The sequence below is a fragment of the Mustela nivalis genome (assembly GCF_964662115.1).
Source record: "Mustela nivalis genome assembly, chromosome: 8".
NCBI lineage: Eukaryota > Metazoa > Chordata > Mammalia > Carnivora > Mustelidae > Mustela > Mustela nivalis.
The window spans coordinates 132460702-132475548 of record NC_139027.1 but is presented as its reverse complement, the minus strand read 5'-3'; the positions used below and the strand labels follow the sequence as shown (position 1 = coordinate 132475548).

Here is a 14847-nt window from a genome sequence, read left to right as displayed (position 1 = left end):
CAAGCATGCTTCCACCCAGGACCTTTGCACTGGCTGTCCTCTATGCCTGGAGCATCTTTTCCAGGCTGGCCTCATGGCTCATTCCCTCACCACCTTCAGGTGTCACCTTCTTGGCATCCCCTTTATCTGACAATCCTGGTTATAATGGCAACATCCCCTACCCACACACACATACCTCTCATAGTCTGTCCCCTTCTGCTTTATTGTTCTCCATAACACCATCTCTGATACACTATATTTTATTGTTTTCCTCCCTCTAATAGATGATAAATTCCTCCCTCCAGTAGAGCATAAATTCAAAAACTTATAAGCATTGAGAACAAAGACTAAAAAAACAGAAGATCCAAGGACTGTGGGACAACTATAAAAGGTGTGACATCTGCATAACGGGAATACCAGAAAGAGAAGAGAGAAAGGAACAGAAGAAATATTTGAAATGAAAATGACTGAGAATTTCCAAAACTTAATGTCAGACTAAACCACAGATCCAGGAAGCACCAAGAAGCATAAATTTCCCCAAAATAACTCCACCAGGCGTGTCATTTTCAAACTAGAGAAAAATCAAAGATTTTTTTTTTAAAAATCCTGAAAGAATCCAGAGGAAAAAACACCTCACCTGTAAAAGACCAACGATAAGAATTACACCTGACATCTCAGAAACCATGCAAGCAGGAAAAGAATGGAATGAGAGAGGCAAGTGTTGAGAGAAAAGAAAGGAAAAAGTCCAGCAACCTAGAATTCTATACCCTACAAAATTACTCCACAAGAGTGCAAGAGAAATAAGGACTTTCTCAAACAGAAATGGAAGGAATTTGTTGCCAGTTGACCTGTCTTACAAGAAATGTGAAAAGAACAACACATCTTCAAGAGGAAGGCTTCCAATTAACAGATTAAGATGTCTGACGCACTGGTGTGAAGAAAAGTGAAATTGGGTAAAGGGGGGGGCAAAAAAATAGCACCCACTTAATAAGGCTGGCATAAAGATTAAATCAAATGGTCCATAAGGTTCCTTGTATAGAGGTGGGCACAGGTAAGTGTTACACAAATGTTGGCCACTGGTGTGTTTTCAGTGTTGGCTCAGGGGGCGCACATGTGTTAGAGACCCTAGGGCACTGCTCCCCTGAAGTTTACAGCTTGGGACAGCATTTTATAAACTGAGCCAGGACCAATCCTGCAGGGGTTCTTAAACTTTGCGTTCCCGGGCCCCCCAGGCGGTCTGATAAACCCCATCCATGCACACCCTCTCAGAAAAGTAATTTTAAGTGCATGAAATATGACACATAAGTTTACAAAAGAAACCTACTCTATTGAAATGCAATTATTAAAATATTTTAATGATGTGATACAGTAATACATGTGTTTCTTTATTAACAAACAAGCAGATCTCTCAGTGGGTCTACTAATGACCAAAACATTGAGAGGGGGAAGACGGTTTTAAGTCATCTGCAACAACTATAATGGAACACAAAATCATCTACAATTTGTATCAGTGACAACATCACAAGTACTGCAAATACTAAGATGATTTGATGCCTGCGTTGGCAACTGAAGGAAGTGTTACAGGTCAGCTGGAGGTCAGTGAAAATAAATAGAGGGAGATTTGTCTCCTGCAAGCTCACAGACCCAGATTACAAACCTGTGTTACGGGACTTCGCAATTTATTTCACGGGTCACGACTGTTACTTTTTTAATGAAAGAACAACTTGGCTGGAATAGAAATAGAATAGAACAGAACAGAATAGAATGCATTGCTCATAATATAAGTACAGATTCATGCAATTTCCATTTCAATTGTGTGTGTTACAGGTCATGATGCAAAATGTACTTCTTCCTGCAATTCAGAAATAGCCGAGAAGCAATGACATGGGAGAGAGCAGGCCCAGCACAGCCACTCGCACACTGCAGGTGCAAACATCCTTACCGTTCCCGCCAGGCCCCATCTGCCCTCCTGCCCACACACAAGAACACACACGGGCTCCAAAAACGCTGCGTTGTCAGGAGTCGCCCAACTGTTCCCCCCCCTCCTCGGGGAGAGGAGCAGGTGTGGTGATGCCCATGTCCTGAGCTCATCGCCTGTCTGGGGACATGCCCCTCCTGATGGCCACATGTCCCCAGAGCAAATATTAGGAGAGCTTTTGTGAAAAGCCAGCTGGCAGCATGTCTGAAGGTGCCAGGCTGCAAAGGTTCGGGCCTGAATAAACTGCCCAAGAGGAGACACTACAGGGGACGAAGGCTGGGCAAGTCGTTTTGTGCTTTTTCTGGATGCGTGTCCTTCCTATTGCCAATCCTGAATCTGGAAGGAGAGAGTTTGGGGGAGGACACTGCAATCAGAAAAAGAAAAATTTCTAAGGGAACCTACTCTCTGGTCTCCCGAGCGGAAGGGAGACTGACACTGGCAGAAGGGAAGTTGCAGGAACAAAGGACCCACTTGTCAAATGGGTTGGCAATTTCCCTTCTGTGCTAATGAGCAGGAACTGGCTGGAGGAGAAAGATGGGCATGGGGGGCAGGGATTCATCAAGCTGCAGCTCAGTCTAAGTGATGGCAAAGAGAAAACTTAGGGTCTGAAGCATCTGAGCTCAAATTCTAACTACAGCACTGCTTTGCTATGTGACCCAGGGCCAGTCCTTTTCCATCTCTGGATCCTGGTTTTCTAGTCTGTAAGACTGGAAAATAATAGTGTCCACTTCAAGGGGCTGCTGGAGGGCTTCGAGGAAAAGAAGTAAATTGCTTAGCCCAAAGCTTGGCATCATCCAGTGAGCACTCCATAATGGTAGCTTTCACTGTTCTTATAATTTTTATCACCACTGCAACCTACAGCCTACATGCGTTCTTTAATGGAGAGCTATTGTCTAGCTGAGCTCCTACCAATGCCAGAAATCACAGAGAACATGAAATCACGCTCGTTAACACTCACCAAGCATTTACTGCGCGTCAGGCCCTGTTCCAAGCCCTTTACGTGATTTGCTAATTAATTCTCAGCAACAACCCTATGAAACACAACCTATGAAATTATCATCATGGGTATCATCATAAAATGATCATCACCAACAACCCCGCAAGATGATCGTTATCTTTATTTTACAGATGAGGAACTATGTCAGTTTTCTATTGCTAAAGTAACAAATTATCCCAATGCTTAGGGGCTCCAAACAACCATAAATATTTATTATCTCACACAGCTTCCGTGGTTCAGGGGTTTGAGAGTGGCTTCGCTGCGTGGCTCTGGAAGGGTCTCCCTGATGAGGTTGCCGTGAAGGAGCCAGCCAGGACCCTGGTCTGAAGGCCCAAAGGCTGACTTCCAAGATGGCGCCCTCACATGGTTGGCAGGTCGATGCAGAGCTGTTGGCAGGAAGCCTCGGTTCTTCCCCACCTGAATTTGTCCATAGGGTTCCTTGAGTGTCTTCACATCCCTCTTGAGGGCTTCCTCAGGGTGAACGATCCAACAGAAAGACAGAAGCTATGGTGTGGTTCCCCCCAGCTGTTTTATTGTGACAAAACACACACCCCATAAATTTTACCATCCCCAGTCACTTTTTTAGAAGATTTTATTTTTGAGTGATCTCTACACCCAACATGGGGCTCAAACTCATGGCCCTGAGATCGAGAGCCACATGCTCCTCCGACTGAGCCCGCCCGGTGCTCTCCCAGCCATTTTAGGCGCACAGTTCCGTGGCATTAAGTCCGCTCCCACTCTTGCGCAACCATCACCACCATCCCTTCCCGCAGAACTGAAGCTCTAAACCCATTAGACGGTAACTGTCCACCCTCCTTCCCCCAGCCCCTGGCAACCACCATTGCGATTTCTGTCTTTATGACTTTGACTCCTCTAGGTACCTCCTACAGGTAGAATGATAGAGCATTTGGGTTTTTTGTGTGGCCGACTTACTTATTTTACTCACCATCATGTCCCCAAGGTTGTCTCGCCTGTGTGCAGAATTCCCTTCCTTTTTTTTTTTTAAAGAGTTTATTTATTTATCTGACAAACAGAGATCACAAGTAGGCAGAGAGGCAGGCAGAAATTGAGAGGGAAGCAGGCTCCCCGCCGAGCAGAGAGCCCAACGCGGGGTTCCATCCAGGACCCTGAGATCATGACCTGAGCTGAAGGCAGAGGCTTTAACCCAGTGAGCCACCCAGGTGCCCCCACCCCTTTTTAAGGCTGATAATAGTCTACTGTCACAATGTGTTTTTCTTATCCAGACTTGGAAGTCACGCACACTGCCTCTTCTGCAGTATCCTCTAGGCCATACAGGTCAGCCCTATTCACTGTGGCCCGGGGTGACCCAAAGGAGGGAATACGAGGACATGAGCATCACCGGAAGCCATCTTGCAGGCTGGCCACTGCCGAACAGAGGCCCCACAGGGTTAGTGGATTTACCCAAGATCCCACAACAGGCAAGTGACAGACCCTGGACTCGAACCCAGATCCGTGACATGCATCGCTGTGTGACCACTCTACAGTATCGGCAGCCCCCCAACCCACACCTCAACGTGGCTTCCACTGGGGAAGGAAAAGGTCCCTGGTGGGGCAGAGACTGCCTGAGCGGAAGGTCAGGAGGCCTGGGCTGGAGTCTGCGTTCTCGCATAATTCACCATGTGACCTGCGTGAAAGGGTTACGCAGGGAAAATCTCTCTCTCGCCCCCTCTGGTCACCACCCCGTTTCCCTTCCCAGAGGCAGCTACTCCTACTAGTTCCTCCTTGAATTATCACATTACTTTCTTTTCTTTTTTTTAAGATTTTATTTGTTTATCTGACAGACAGAAATCATAAGTAGGCAGAGAGGCAGGCAGAGAGAGAGTGGGGGAAGCAGGTTCCCTGCTGAGCAGAGGACCACCCCCCAACCCCCGACGTGCGGCTCCATCCCAGGACCCCGGGATCATGACCCGAGCTGAAAGCAGAGGCTTTAACCCACTGAGCCACCCAGGAGACCCACATTACTTTATTTTCTTTCTTTTTTTTTTTTTTAAGATTTTATTTTATTCATTTGACAAAGAGAGATCACAAGTAGGCAGAGAGGCAGAGAGAGAGAGGAGGAAGCAGGCTCCCCGCTGAGCAGAGAGCCCGATGCGGGACTCGATCCCAGGACCCTGAGATCATGACCCGAGCCGAAGGCAGCGGCTTAACCCACTGAGCCACCCAGGCGGCCCTTACTTTATTTTCTTAAACCAACCTAATTTCCAAGGACCTGCTAAGCAGGAGAGATCAGTTCAGCCCCTTTTGGGTCTGGGGAGCCTGGGTCTCACCAGTCGCCAAGGCATAGATGGTGGTGAGGGGATGGGGCTTCCAGTTCTCACTGGTCTAACCACCTCGGTGACTCTGGAGGTGTCCCCTGCCCCAGGCATGTAGAATCCTTGGAGCCAAGGAGAGGAGCTGGAGTTTGAACCCAGGTCCGGAGCCCAAGCTCTTAAGCCCTTCATTACCTTCCAAAGTTCAGATCCTTTGCAGCATTTAGAAAAATATAAAAAATGCAAGCACACAACTACCCAAAAATGATGAATAGCACTGTTTGTCCCTGGAATAAAACCCATTACTTAAAAACGTAACTGCGGACAGCGTGGAAATGTTAAAAATTCTTAAGCTATAACGTAAAGTTAAATATAAATAAATTCTAGACGCAGCTGAGGCACTACATCTTTTAGGGAGTTCTGTTGATCCTTCAAAGGCAGGATCAGGTGGGGTGTTTTTTTCCTGGCCTCCCACAGCCTCCTGAGCCTACACCGCTACAGTCCTTGTGACAGGAAGCTCTACCTTCCTGTGACTTCAGTGAGCTGCTTAACCCAGCAAATGTGGGAGCAAGATGGCCTGGGTTCAAATCCTGACTCCTCTACCTTTTGGCCGTGTAGCCCTGGGTAAGGTATTTCAACGCTCCGCGCTTCATGAACTGGTACTAACAAGAGCTAGTTCCGAGGACTGTGGTATGCATTAACGTGTTGGAGCTTGGAAAGCCTTGTCAGAGTCAATCCTGTCTGTTTGGCACTGCGTGTTAGTTACTGTTTGTGACCTCTCTGCACCAGAGTGTAGACTGCGAGATGCAGAGTGACTGAGGATCGTTACTCTAGAGGGATGGGCAATCAGGGAATGCCTCCCGGAGGTGGTGACTGTGAGGCAAGATCTGATTGACAGTAAAGAGCCAATCACACAAAGAGCTGGGAGAACAGCGTTTTAGGCAGAGGGCACAGCAGGGACAAAGTTCCTGAGGCAAAAATACTCTCAGGAGGTCAGCTTGACTGCAGAGGGATATACAAGAAAAGGTGGGGTAGGAAGGAGGCAGGAGAGGTCAGCTGGGGCCCATCCTATAGCGCCTTGTCAAGCAGGGTCACCCACTTTGAGCAGTGGGCAGCCACCGGCGGGTGGTTAAATTTGGCAGCAACACAATCCTTGCCTCCAGGAGCCCCCCCACATGATAGGAGTGGTCCCAGCCAGAATCGACTCACATCTGCTCACCCAAGGCAGCGCCTGGGTTCAGCCTGGAGCTGCTCAGCCCGGGAGTCCCCACCATCCATCCTTGTGTCTGACTCCCTGCAAGCTGGACTCGAGGCCCCATTAATATAAATGAGGTCCTTTGCAGACTCAATTTTCCAACGAGTCCAGCCGTTCAAGATCTCTATTCCAGGAAATGCGAAATTTATGTAACGAAAATTAAAAGAGAAACTGGGGAAGTGGCTTCTTAAGTGCCTACTTCCCGGCTCAGCGAGCCAGGTCTGCGCATCTGGGTGAAGGCACCACCGGGGGCTGCTGGGGGTCTCTGACCAGCCAGGGGGCAGGGCGCGTGTTGGCTTCAGGCAAGGGGTGAAGCCCCCAGACCCACCTCCTTCCCTCAAAAAAAGAGCCACAGGGGTAAGAGCTCCCGCTCACTGCTTCGTGCCCAGCCCTGTTCTAGGCACTTTACGCACACTGGTCATCACATCACCCTCCCGACGACCTAATGGGATGGGCACTACTATTTTCCCCATTTTAGTTGAGTAGACAGGCTCGTATTGAAGAAATGACTTGACCAAGGTCACAGAGCAAAATGATAGCTAATTTGGGACTCAGGCCTTTTGTCTATTATCCCCACAGACCCTCGTCCAAGGCTCAGAAAATGTGGAATGGAAGAAAAGCTCAGGAGTCAGGAAGAACTGGGTTCAAGTCCAAGCTCCACCTACCAAACTGCTGTGTGACTCTGGACAAGCCACTTACCTGGCTGAGACTGTTTCTTTATCAGCATAGCCCCTTCTCCATGGAGTTCATCTCTGAATGTAAGGAGATAATATATAAAGATGCTAAGCACAGGATTTCAGATGCCCTCTCAAACTGGCTTAGTTAAAAATTCTTAAAAAGTAAGCCCTTAGAACTAGAAAGTCTTAGGGTAATGGCTTCAGGTATGGCTGGATCTAGGGGCTCTAAAAATGTCACAAGGACTCAGTTTTTTATCTCTCTCCATGTAGTGGATCCTCACTAGGAGCTCCAGGGTTATAGCTTTTTTACAGCTAAACATTTTGGTGGCGAGAGAGCTCTTTTTTCCCAAAAAGGCAGCCAAAGAACCATAATTCACTCTGGAACAATGTGGTCACGTGCACATCCCATAAACAATCACTATGGCCAGATGGATGGACTATGCTGATTGGGCCACCCCTGAGCTAGGGGGAGGGGTACAGAAAGCCCAGGTTGAACCAACCAGACCATGAGGGGGACAGGCGAGTTACCCTAAAAGAAAACTGGGGGTGACGTTACTGGAAAGACATGGACCAGCAGGAATGCCAGATAGGACTCCTACCACATAGTAGGCCCTAAATAAAGATATATTCCATCAAATGAACAAATAGCTCCACCAAAGGGTGGTTGTAAGGATAAAATGAAATAATTTATGCAAGACCTTTCATGCAGTCAGGACTAAGCAGATCTTATCTCCACGGAACAAGAGGTGCCCGAACTGGGTTTGGATTCTGGTTATGTACTGATAAGCCCAGATGCTGGAAGAAACCGGAAGGAAAGGCTTCCCTTGCCTCAGCTGGGCGTCCCTCACATTCATCTTCCATCCCCGGGGCAGAGGAGGGCCAGGACCAGGGTAAGGAGAGGGAGGCACTCACCATGCCATAAAATGGAGGGGGGGTTGTGCACCAAAACACTCAGTAATCAAGAAAAATCCTATTTTTTGTTAGTTTCAGAGGTAGAATTCATCAGTTGCATATAACACCCAGTGCTCATTACATCAAGTGCCCTCCTTTTTTTTTTTTTTTAAGATATTATTTATTTATTTGAGAGAGAGAGAATGAGCAAGGGAAGGAGCAGAGGCAGAGGAAGAGGCAGAACCCCTGCTGAGCAGGGAGCCTGATGCGGGACTCCATCCCAGGACCCTGAGATCATGACTGGAGCTGAAGGCAGACGCTCAAAAGACTGAGCCACCCAGGCGCCCCTCTAGTGCCCTCCTTAATGCCCATCACCCAATTATCTCTCCCCACCCCCCACCTCCCCTCCAGCAACCTTGTTTGTTTCCTAGAGTTTAGCATCTCTTATGATTTGTCTCCTTCTCAATTAAAATAAATCCTATTTTTAAAAAATCAATATAAGACAAAAGTCCATGATAAACAAAATACTAGCATTTTAGATAAAGATATATCCATATACACACATTTACATATTACTTATACCCAAATGTCCAGACTCATGAACATACAGACATTTTCACAGGCATGTTCGTACAATATTTACTTATAAATATGCACAGGGTCACTGCACGGCACATGTCCAGGATGCCCCCATTCCATTGCAATCCACAGGGATGGCATCCCCTGAATTACACAGGCACAATCTCTGTGGCTAAACTCAGCAGTCCCATGTACGAAAAACATGTACAAACATCTCCATCCGTAAGGACCCATATACACTAAATGGGTGCCACATAACACCACACACATGCAGACTTACCAAGAGATACAATGACACAATACAATCTCATACATGCTCACTTTCCTGCCTCAGGGCCTTTGCACTGACTATTCCCCTGAGCTTAGGATGCTTTTGCCCTAGTTAATCTTTTGCCTCCTTCAGCTCATACCATGAGGGGTACCACTGTCTGAAATTGCAACCCCCACTTTACAGTCCACATCCCCTGACCTTGCTTTATTTTTCTCCTTAACACTTAAAACCATCTAACATAGTATGCTTCCTTTTTACCGTATTTAATGTCTATCTACCCTGCTAGAATATCAGCTCTACGCAAGCAGAGATTGTCACCTGCTTTGTTCTCTGCTGTGTTCCCAGCCTCTAGAACATTGCCTGGCATCCTAAGGGATGGTCTATATTTGTTAAATGAATGAAAAAAACCAGGTAAGTGGAGATTCCTGAGAACGACTAAGACCAAACCCCCACAGCCATAGGAGGAACACAACCTGAAGTCACATATAAGTTGATTTCCAGAAATACCAGGTACATTCTAAGAGTATTCTCTCATTTAAAAAAAAAAAAAAAATTAAGTCATCTCTACCCCCAACATGGAGCTCAGACTCACAACTCTGAGATCAAGAGTTACATGCTCTTCTGACTGGGCCAGCCAGGTGCCCCTTCTCATTTAATCATCGTAACGACCCTACAAGGAACTACTGTCCTTGTTCACTTTACACTGGATGGAACTGAGACACCAAGAGGTTAATTCTCTTGCACAAAATGTCACAGTGCAGAAGGTTTCAAGGCACCTTGGCTGCATACAGCCCCGACTCTCCCTGACACACACCACACCCACACCCACACACACGCGCGCACACACACGCACACACGCACATGCACACGCACACACATGCACATGCACACGGACATGAACTTATGTAGTATCTATCACCAGGCTCTTCCAGCCTTTAGACAGCTCTCAGAAACAAGACTTAGGGTCCCCTCTCCTCTGCCAGTCCCCATGCCCATTGTCTCACTGCATCCCAGCCAAGTAAAACCCTCCTCCCCAGTGAGGCAGGAAGCTGTAGGCTGACCAGTTGTCATGGAGATGGCCCCAGCTCCTGTAAACAGTCTTGCCTCCTAGCTGCCTGGCTGGCTCACTCTTAACCACTCTCAGAGGCTGCTCCCTGGGCTTCCTCCTTGCTTGAACCCTTCTGGGTGGTGGGGTGGGCCCAAAGCTCCAAATGTCCGCCCTGTTGCCACCTGGGGGCCACAGGAAACTTGGAAGCAGGATACCTACATTCCTCCCTCCTCTCCCTCCCTTCCCTGGGCTATATGACCCTGGGCAGTCACTTCCTCACCTGCCCCTGCTTTATGGGAAATGTCACAAGGAGTTAACAAGTTTAGTCATTCATTCAACAAATAATTATGGAGTACCTACCACATGCAGGGCCATGGTCTCGGTGCTGGGGATACAGAGCAACCAAGACAGACCAGGTCCTCTAGGAGACAGATGACAAGTTCTGAGAAGAAAATAGTAGAGATGAATGAGTATGACTGGAAGGAACAGGGCAGGGAATACTCTGCTTAAGGTGGTTGGGGGAGGCCCATCTGAGCAGGTGACATTGGAGCTGGGGCAGAATCAGAAGACAGCCATGCAAAGATACAGGAAAAGAGTATTCCAGAAAGAAAGAGCAGCATATGCAAAGGTCCTGAGGCAGAGGCAGAGGTATCTTGGCCTATTGAAGAAACAGAAGACCCTTCCCTCAAAATGATGTTGATAACTCTGAGGGTCTAGTCCGAAGGTGTGAACTCAGATGTATTACCGCATTTAAATGGCACAGCCGCCCTCTCTCATCATCCCCGGATGAGGAAATCAGGGCTCAAAGAAGCAAAGTCATTTGGTTATTGCTATTATGTGGTAGAGCTGATTTGAGATGGCAGGTGAGGGAGAACCAACGGGGGGAAGGAAAGAATAAGAGAGGAGCAGAAAGACGAGAAGAACAGACGCCACCTCGGGCCTGTCCCCCAAGCTGGGCTGCTCTCGGGGCTCTGATGACAACCAGTGGAATCTGGGGAGGCCGCCCCGCCCTGGAGAAGGGCCTGTGGCATTTCTGAATCACGGTGCCATCCGCCCCGGCTTGGCTCCTCTCCGGCGATCCAATTACTAAATGCAGCCGCATTCTTTAAAAATGTCTTTCCTCTTATGTAATGCGATAGTGACAAACGCCAAGCAGATGGTGCTGTGACAAGCTTTCTCAGAGTTGATTAGGAGCCCATCTTTCAAAATTAATGTATGGGCATGTAAACGAGTTTCAGCTGGCCACAGAACCCCGTCGAGAATCCATACAAGACAAATTGCCTGATGGGTCGGCCACGCTCACCTCCTCCCTGGCCAGTGGCTGAAGTGACAGGTGGTCAGGCTGACTTGTGGGCAACGGTCAGAAGATACCAGGTTTAGACGGAGTGGAGAAATATCTCAGCCCTCACAGAAGGCCCCAAAAGCTGGAGGCTCCTCAATGGATTACCAAGACATTTTTCTCAAACTTCTACTTCTTCAAGCGAGCGGACCATCTCTCTTTCCGGAGGGAAACGGGTTAGTCACAAATTATGTCAGATGCTGCCAGAGAGCTGTTCCCACCCCCCCCCCAACCACCACCCTTCTTCCTCAGTGTTTAGGGATGAGATCATTTCATTCGGAGCCAATTATAGATGGAGAACACTGGAGATGTGCAAAGAAAACTCCTTGGAGCCCTTCCCTCCCCCCATCACAGGCTGTACCCTGCCGCGATGGGCAGGAACAGGAGGCTGGGTGTCTTGTCCCAAGTTCAATCTCAGGGTTTGTGAAGGCCATGCATTCCTAAGCCACAGCTTGCGTCTGTTAAGCTAGGATGCGGGGCTGTTGGCTAAATGAAGCCTATAGGCTTTACAAGTTCAGAGCCGGATGAATCCGTGAAGATAATCACTACCTAGATGGGGAAATTGGGGTCCAGGAGGAGAAAGGGTCACACAGCAAGCTGGTGACAAAGCCAGATAGCCAGATAGTGGCCTCTGTACTTCCCATGAGAACGGTATCTGTTGTCTTGGGACCTGCCCAGCTCCCATTCCTGCTACCAGCACCCTGCATTTCCTTTGGGGGAGCCATTCATCGATTCCCCATTCTTGGTCTAAATGGTTCAAGAAGGACTGGCCCCTCCCCTAGTTCCAGGGATGTGCCCCTGGCACAGACCCAGAGCAGCCCATTGCCTACTGCCTGATTGGTTCAGGGATGAGCAGGTGAGATGAGCTAGGCAAATAAGTAGCAGCCCCAGGACTTTAGCTAAGGAGCTAAGTATAAAGCCATTGGAAATGAGAAGTGCTTGTCCTCTTGGTGATGCTAAACTGAGAGGAAGAAAGTCTGGAGCTCCCGGTAGTCATCCATACCCCACCAGAGGACTGCCCAAGAATAAACCCAACACAGAGAAGAGCAGGGCCAAAAGAAAATGATATGAGACTTTCAACCTTTAAAACCCTAGATCCAGCCAAACCTGAGGGCAGCCCTATTCTCAATATTTTAACGGCATGAGTTAATAATTTTCCTTTTTTTGCTAAAGTTGGTTGCAGTGAGTTTGGTCATTCATCCTCCAAAGGCCATTGTCTTGAGGTCCTTAGCTGTGGGGCAAGGTTCCAGAAGCACCACACTGCTTGACCCCCACCTCCATCCTCAACACATTTCTGATCTTTTTAAAGTATTGGCTGGTGGAAATTCCCTCTCCCTCCCTAGCAGATTCCCCCTCTCTGCAGAAGCTCCTGCAACACTCTCCAAAGGGAGGGGTAGGCAAATGTCCCATTTTATGACCCCCAAGAGATGGCTTTGCCTTCTGGGTACCCGTAAGCAAGCTGCCCACCACGAGGGCTTCTGCCTCCCTGTTTGGTCAAGGGCACAGGCTCTGAGTCCAGTTTGAATCCCAGCTCCAGCATTTCCTAATCATGAGACCTTGTTCTGATGAGACCTTGTCACTTGACTCTCCTGAGCCTCAGTTTCCTCTTCTGAAAATGGGGAAAAGGTCACTTAACTTACAGTGCCTTTGAGGGGATTAAAACAGACATCGCTCTTAGGGTGCTGTAAAAATGGTACCTATGAGGAACTCCAAAAGGCCCAGACTTCAGAGCTCTGGCAATTCAGGCACTTAGACCTGGCCTGGGAAAACAGCAGCTAAACTCACAAAAAGATTTCTGCAAAAAAAACCCAGCCTCCTGTAGTCAAAACAAGTGCAGGGGCAGAGGCAGCAAAAGCCTGCTTCTGGGGAGCCCAGCCTTGTTGTGAGTCAAGCCGTGTCCTCTCTTACCTCCTGGCCAGTCCGCACCTCTCTCCCCTCTGCTGCCGCCGCAGCTCCTGCCCCAGACCAGCACACATAGGTGTTGCTCAAAAGCTTGCCCAGAGGGACGCCTGGGTGGCTCAGTTGGTTAAGAAGCTGCCTTCGGCTCAGGTCATAATCCCAGCGTCCTGGGGATCGAGTCCCACATCGGGCTCCTTGCTCGGCAGGGAGCCTGCTTCTCCCTCTGCCTCTGCCTGCCACTCTATCTGCCTGTGCTCACTCTCTCTGTCAAATAAATAAATAAAATCTTTAAAAAAAAAAAAAAAAAAAAGCTTGCCCAGTGACTCATTCACACTCCCAGAGAGGGCAACAGACAGTAATTCCCAGGAGTGCCCAGAGTCCTGATTTAAGAAGGAGGACTCAGCAGCCACATTATGTGGGCCAGTTCCTGGCCAGACCCAAGGCCAGCTGAAAAACATACCCCACCCCAAACTCCATCCTTGGAGCTGTGGACCAGCACCACTCCAAGCACAGAGCAAGCTGGTGTGTCGGGGAGAGAGGGGGACCCCAAGTCACCAACGCCCTCAAATTCACTATCCATCGCAGGAGAGCTTCCCAAAGTGGCAGTATCGAGATGATTTTACACGAACCCAGGGTGGAGCACTAAATGACTGGCTGTAGTATGGATACGTGCTCCAAAATGCACGAACCTTGAAAACAGGTTACTAAGTGAAAGAAACCAGACACAGAAGACGGTTTGTACGATTCTATTCATATGAAATGTCCAGAATAGGCAAAGTCAATGGAAGCAAAATTAGATTAGTGGTTGCTTAGGGCTCAAAGGGTCTGATGAGTGAGGAACACCTGTGCCTGGAAGGAGACCCGTTTTAGGGAGGGACAAAAAAATACTCCAAAATCAGACCGTTGGATGTTTATACAGTCCTCATGAGTATACTGGAAAGGGCTGAATGGTACACTTTAAATGAGGGATTGGTTTGGTATGTGAGTTTTATCTCAATGAAGGTGTTTAACAATAAATTAATAACAGTCGACTCCCAAATGGAGAAAATCAGTCCTCTTTCAAGTCTCTTATAATTCTTCCACTTTGTCATAGAACGAGTCTCCGTTAGACTCAGATGCTGCCTTCCCGTCTCTCAGACACAGGCTCATTTCTTGTTCGAGGGAGAGAGCAGGCTTCTTGTTCAGCTTCTTGGGCAGGAAAGATCTACCCAGACTTATTGGGTTTCTGTTATATTTATTTTTCTGGTTGCCTTCGAAGTACGGCAACCGATCATTCATCTTTTCATTCGGTCAGTATTTACTCAACAAATACGTACTAAGCATGATTGCATGTTCTAAACACGGGGGTCACAAGCCGGGAACAAGAAAAAAAAAACCTGCCTTCTGCAGCTGATGGATTTCTCCTGCTGGGAATCTTAGCCCAGGATGTTGCCCTTGGGTTCTGCCACTGTGTGACCTTGGACAAGCGGCTTAACCTCTCTGGGCCTCAACATTCTCACGTGTAAAATGGGGATAATAATTGCACCTAAGTCAGGATTCAGGGAGTCAATGGGCGTAAAGGGTCAGGACAGGGCTTGGCACATGGTTAAGTACTTAATAAAAAACTGGCTACTATTATTTATCTTTATTTCTAGTTGTGATAGAACATTCCTCTCTAAACATAT

At 48.0% G+C, this 14847-nt stretch overlaps 1 protein-coding gene and 1 long non-coding RNA gene across 3 annotated transcripts in view; one reads left to right on the top strand and one right to left on the bottom strand.

Moving 5' to 3' along the window:
* Nucleotides 1-1893, top strand: part of KCNB1 (potassium voltage-gated channel subfamily B member 1) — a 103746-nt gene extending 101853 nt beyond the window's left edge. The window contains exon 4 of one of the 2 annotated variants that reach the window (XR_014315396.1): nucleotides 1807-1893. The gene's annotated coding sequence lies outside the window, so the exon portion shown is untranslated. Of the gene's footprint in view, nucleotides 1-263; nucleotides 349-1806 lie in introns of those variants that run through there. The other variant, XR_014315397.1, reaches the window with a different exon arrangement.
* Nucleotides 1894-2211: 318 nt separating this feature from the next.
* On the bottom strand, nucleotides 2212-13519 carry LOC309871653. The gene is made up of 4 exons (XR_014315404.1): nucleotides 13193-13519; nucleotides 10306-10387; nucleotides 7179-7231; nucleotides 2212-2293 (listed from the first exon to the last, which is right to left on the bottom strand). It is a non-coding gene; the product is annotated as an uncharacterized lncRNA (long non-coding RNA).
* Between the last annotated feature and the right edge of the window lie 1328 nt (nucleotides 13520-14847).